The following is a 6312-nucleotide window of genomic DNA, read 5'->3' on the forward strand; positions in this document are numbered from 1 at the left end:
AAGAACTGGACCTAGCTAGTCCAGGGGTAGGCAACCTTGGCTGTTTTATGACTCGTGGACTTCAACTCCCAAAATTCCTGAGCTGGCACGACTCAGCTTGGAAACCTCTCCCTTTCCCCTCAGCATGGTTGGCTCAGGAATTCTGGGAGTTGAAGTCCACGAGTCATAAAAAAGCCAAGGTTGCCTACCCCTGGGCTAGTCTAAAGAAAAGAAGGACTAGGGCTGACATGATAACAACTGTTCCAGTATTTGAGCAACTGCCCCAAAGAAGAGAGAGGTCAACTTATTTTCCAAAGGACCAGAAGGCGAGACAAGAAACAATGGATGGAAACTCATCAAGGAGAGAAGCAACCTGGAATTAAGGAGAAACATCCTAACAGTGAGAACAATTCACCAGTGGAACGGCTTGCCTTCAGAAGTTGTGGGTGCTCCATCACTGGGAGGTTTTTAAGAAGGCCCTGGACAGCCATTTGTCTGAAATGGTATAGGGTTTCCTGCCTGAGCAGGGGGTTGGACTAGATGACCTCCAAGGTCCCTTCCAGCTCTATTCTGATTATTATTATTATCTCAAGAAGGCATTTTGCACAGGTGCCCCGGAAGGAGAAATGAATAGTTTTCTGTATTAGGACTTGTCTTCTCTTCAGCTGTCCTTCCCACATTGCTTGATCCTTTTTGCTCAGTGGTGTAGGTCTGTGCCACCCTCTCAGCAAATCAGATGTTTTTCATTACCTTCTTAAAATATGCATAATTATTTTAGTTTCCAAGACCTTAGGACCCCGTTGCTTTGCTCCCAGGCTTTTTCCTGGTTCCTCTCACCTTTTCTTAAAATGCAAACCAGGCAACATAGGTATTCAAGATTCATTGGAAATAAGAACTTCCTAAATTTGGGGACCTGCATTTTCACGCTTCCAAGCTAAGATTCCCTTTGTTCTTTTAGCAGTCAGCTCACGCTGCGTATACGTATTCAGCTTAGGCTCGGTTGCAATTCCAGGATTTATTTCTTGATTTATGGCAAGGATTTCTATGAAGTCAGATTTCCCAAGTGGGCATCTGATTCGTTTCCCTTAAGCAAAGAACTTTGCGTTTGTTTCTTCTCAGTCTCCACGACGTTCAGTCCGCTTCTGCATCCTAACATCCTCATTCCGAAGTTTCTTTCTGCCTCCTCATCTTTGGTGGCATCTGATTTGGTGGCATCTGACAATCTGATGCGTGTTCCTTCCATCTCTTCGACCGAGATGCCAAAGAGCACCAGTCCAGGGACCAGTTTCTGTGGCATTTCACTTGTTCCCTTGCTCCAGTTCCAGGAAGGACCTTGGAGAGCAGGCTTTTCAGCCAGGCGTGGGTCCTTTTAGTGGATGAGTCATGGTCTACTAAATGCATAATGGGGAGCTAATCTCAGTTTGGAAAACATATTGATTCAGGCCAACAAATAACACTAGAGCATCTCCAAGTTCTCCAGAATCGTTCATTAGCCAGGAAGTCCCAAAGGTGCATTTCCCCCCCCCCCAAGACAACTGGACCATCTTGAGTTTTTTCTTTGAAAACGTTTTGCTTCTCATCCAAGAAGCATCTTCGGTTCTGAAGAACCGAACATCTGAACCTCCAAGAAGGAGAAAGGTTTTGGATGAAAAGTGAAACGCTTGCAAAGAAAAAACAAAGAAAGTCCGGTTGCCTTTTGAAAAAAAGCACCTTTGGGGCAACCATGACCTGGAGGATGGAAATCTCTATGTTAGATACTAGCCAGGAAGTTACCCCCTCGCCCAAAAAAGACAAACAAGGGGGGGATGAATTATGTCGAATTCTCTGGCTTAATGTGGGGCATTTCTGCTCCTTCTCTAAAACCTCCGTCCTCTCTGCCAGCCCTTGCTTGATGAAGAAGAATAGAATAGAATAGAATAGAATAGAATGAATGGAATAGAATAGAATAGAATAGAATAGAATAGAATAGAATAGAATGAATGGAATAGAATACAGAAAAGGAATAGAATAGAATAGAATAGAATAGAATAGAATAGAATAGAATAGAATAGAATAGAATGAATGGAATAGAATAGAATAGAATAGAATAGAATAGAATGAATGGAATAGAATAGAATAGAATAGAATAGAATAGAATAGAATAGAATAGAATAGAATAGAATAGAATAGAGAAAAGGAATAGAATAGAATAGAATAGAATAGAACAGAATAGAACAGAATAGAATAGAATAAGAGTAAAGTAGAATAGAATAGAATAGAATAAGAGTAAAATAGAATAGAATAGAAAATAGAATAGAAAAGAATAGAATAGAATAGAATAAGAGTAAATAGAATAGAATAGAAAATAGAATAGAAAAGAATAGAATGGAATGGAATAGAATAGAATAAGAGTAAAGTAGAAAATAGAATAGAATAGAATATAGAATAGAATAGAATAGAATAGAACAGAATAGAATAAGAGTAAAGTAGAAAATAGAATAGAATAGAACAGAACAGAATAGAATAGAGCTGGAAGGGACCTTGGAGGTCTTCTAGTCCACCCCCCCCCCCCGCTCAAGCAGGAGAACCTATACCATCTCAGACAAATGCTTGTTCAGTCTCTTCTTAAAATCCCCCAATGATGGAGCGCCCAACGATTTCTGGAGGCAAGCCGGGGCTCTGGCGGACTCCAAAGCTCGCCCCTTCCTTTGGGGTCGGTCCTGACTCAAGTCCTGCCCAGCGCCCCTGCAAACGCCTCCCCCTCCCCGGTCGAGCTGAGGGGGCCGGAGCTCCTCTCTTCCCTCCCCCCCCCGCCCAGTCTTTTGGACCGGAGCCTCCCAAGGCCGGCGCCCTCCCCCTCGGCAAGGGCGCGGGGCGCTGGGCGCCCGGCAGGACCGGCGTCCCGGCAGGGCCGGGGCAAAGGAGGGGTCCCGGCCCGCGCCCCTCTTCCACGAGCCCCCCCTCGTCCCCAAAGCTCCGCAGCCCCAGAGAGGGAGGGAGGGAGGGAGCCCCCCCCCACACACACCTCCGCCCCCCCCCCCAGCACAGCCGAAGTCCAGCAAAGTTCCCGGNAAGAACTGGACCTAGCTAGTCCAGGGGTAGGCAACCTTGGCTGTTTTATGACTCGTGGACTTCAACTCCCAAAATTCCTGAGCTGGCACGACTCAGCTTGGAAACCTCTCCCTTTCCCCTCAGCATGGTTGGCTCAGGAATTCTGGGAGTTGAAGTCCACGAGTCATAAAAAAGCCAAGGTTGCCTACCCCTGGGCTAGACTAAAGAAAAGAAGGACTAGGGCTGACATGATAGCAACTGTTCCAGTATTTGAGCAGCTGCCCCAAAGAAGAGGGGGGGGGGTCAACTTATTTTCCAAAGGACCAGAAGGCGAGACAAGAAACAATGGATGGAAACTCATCAAGGAGAGAAGCAACCTGGAATTAAGGAGAAACATCCTAACAGTGAGAACAATTCACCAGTGGAACGGCTTGCCTTCAGAAGTTGTGGGTGCTCCATCACTGGGAAGTTTTTAAGAAGACCCTGGACAGCCACTTGTCTGAAATGGTATAGGGTTTCCTGCCTGAGCAGGGGGTTGGACTAGATGACCTCCAAGGTCCCTTCCAGCTCTATTCTGATTATTATTATTATTATTATTATCTCAAGAAGGCATTTTGCACAGGTGCCCCGGAAGGAGAAATGAATAGTTTTCTGTGTTAGGACTTGTCTTCTCTTCAGCTGTCCTTCCCACATTGCTTGATCCTATTTGCTCAGTGGTGTAAGTCTGTGCCACCCTCTCAGCAAATCAGATGTTTTTCATTACCTTCTTAAAATATGCATAATTACTTTAGTTTCCAAGACCTTAGGACCCCGTTGCTTTGCTTCCAGGCTTTTTCCTGGTTCCTCTCACCTTTTCTTAAAATGCAAACCAGGCAACATAGGTATTCAAGATTCATTGGAAATAAGAACTTCCTAAATTTGGGGACCTGCATTTTCACGCTTCCAAGCTAAGATTCCCTTTGTTCTTTTAGCAGTCAGCTCACGCTGCGGATACGTATTCAGCTTAGGCTCGATTGCAATTCCAGGATTTATTTCTTGATTTATGGCAAGGATTTCTATGAAGTCAGATTTCCCAAGTGGGCATCTGATTCGTTTCCCTTAAGCAAAGAACTTTGCGTTTGTTTCTTCTCAGTCTCCATGACGTTCAGTCCGCTTCTGCATCCTAACATCCTCATTCCGAAGTTTCTTTCTGCCTCCTCATCTTTGGTGGCATCTGATTTGGTGGCATCTGACAATCTGATGCGTGTTCCTTCCATCTCTTCGACCGAGATGCCAAAGAGCACCAGTCCAGGGACCAATTTCTGTGGCATTTCACTTGTTCCCTTGCTCCAGTTCCAGGAAGGACCTTGGAGAGCAGGCTTTTCAGCCAGGGGTGGGTCCTTTTAGTGGATGAGTCATGGTCTACCAAATGCATAATGGGGAGCTAATCTCAGTTTGGAAAACACATTGATTCAGGCCAACAAATAACACTAGAGCGTCTCCAAGTTCTCCAGAATCTTTCATTAGCCAGGAAGTCCCAAAGGTGCATTTCCCCCCCCCCAAGACAACTGGACCATCTTGGTTTTTTTCTTTGAAAACGTTTTGCTTCTCATCCAAGAAGCATCTTCGGTTCTGAAGAACCAAACATCTGAACCTCCAAGAAGGAGAAAGGTTTTGGATGAAAAGCGAAACGTTTGCAAAGAAAAAACAAACAACCCAAGAAAGTCTGGTTGCCTTTTGAAAAAAAGCACCTTTGGGGCAACCATGACCTGGAGGATGGAAACCTCTATGTTAGATACTAGCCAGGAAGTTACCTCCTCGGCCCAAAAAAGACAAACAAGGGGGGGGAAATGAATTATGTCGAATTCTCTGGTTTAATGTGGGGCATTTCTGCTCCTCTAAACCCTCCTTCCTCTCTGCCAGCCCCTGCTTGATGAAGAAGAATAGAATAGAATAGAATACAGAAAAGGAATAGAATAGAATAGAATAGAATAGAATAGAATAGAATAGAATAGAATAGAATAGAATAGAATGAATGGAATGGAATAGAATAGAATAGAATAGAATAGAATAGAATAGAATAGAATAGAATAGAATAGAATAGAATAGAATAGAATGGAATAGAATAGAATAGAATAGAATATATGGAATGGAATAGATTAGAATAGAATATATGGAATGGAATAGAATTGAATTAGAATTAGAATAGAATAGAATAAGAGTAAAATAGAATAGAATAGAAAATAGAATAGAATATAGAATAGAATAGAATAGAATGGAATGCAATAGGGAATGCAATAGAATAGAATAGAATAGAATAGAATAGAATAAGAGTAAAATTGAATAGAATAGAATAGAAAATAGAATATAGAATAGAATAGAATGAATGGAATGCAATAGAATAGAATAGAATAGAATAGAATAGAATAGAATAGAATAGAATAGAATAGAATAGATAGAACAAGAGTAAAGTAGAAAATAGAATAGAATAAAAAATAGAATAGAAAAGAATAGAATATAGAATAGAATAGAATAGAATAGGAGTAAAGTAGAATAGAATAAGAGTAAAATAGAATAGAATACAAAATAGAATAGAATAGAAAAGAATAGAATAAGAGTAAAGTAGAAAATAGAATAGAATAAAAAAATAGAATAGAAAAGAATAGAATATAGAATAGTATAGAATAGAATAGAATAGAATAGATAGAACAAGAGTAAAGTAGAAAATAGAATAGAATAAAAAATAGAATAGAAAAGAATAGAATATAGAATAGAATAGAATAGAATAGAATATAGAATAGAATAGAATAGAATAAGAGTAAAGTAGAAAATAGAATAGAACAGAACAGAACAGAATAGAATAGAGCTGGAAGGGACCTTGGAGGTCTTCTAGTCCACCCCCCTGCTCAAGCAGGAGAACCTATACCATCTCAGACAAATGCTTGTCCAGTCTCTTCTTAAAATCCCCCACTGATGAAGCGCCCAACGATTTCTGGAGGCAAGCCGGACCTCCGGCGGACTCCAAAGCTCGCCCCTTCCTTTGGGGTCGGTCCTGACTCAAGTCCTGCCCAGCGCCCCTGCAAACGCCTCCCCCTCCCCGGTCGAGCTGAGGGGGCCGGAGCTCCTCTCTTTCTCCCCCCCCCGCGCCCAGTCTTTTGGACCGGAGCCTCCCAAGGCCGGCGCCCTCCCCCTCGGCAAGGGCGCGGGGCGCTGGGCGCCCGGCAGGACAGGTTCCCCGGGAGGGCCGGGGCAAAGAAGGGGTCCCGGCCCGCGCCCCTCTTCCTCGTCCCCAAAGCTCCGCAGCCCCAGAGAGGGAGGGAGAGG

Source organism: Protobothrops mucrosquamatus, unplaced genomic scaffold, assembly GCF_001527695.2.
Source record: "Protobothrops mucrosquamatus isolate PMUCROS unplaced genomic scaffold, P.Mucros_1.0 scaffold1379, whole genome shotgun sequence".
In the NCBI taxonomy this organism is placed as follows: domain Eukaryota; kingdom Metazoa; phylum Chordata; class Lepidosauria; order Squamata; family Viperidae; genus Protobothrops; species Protobothrops mucrosquamatus.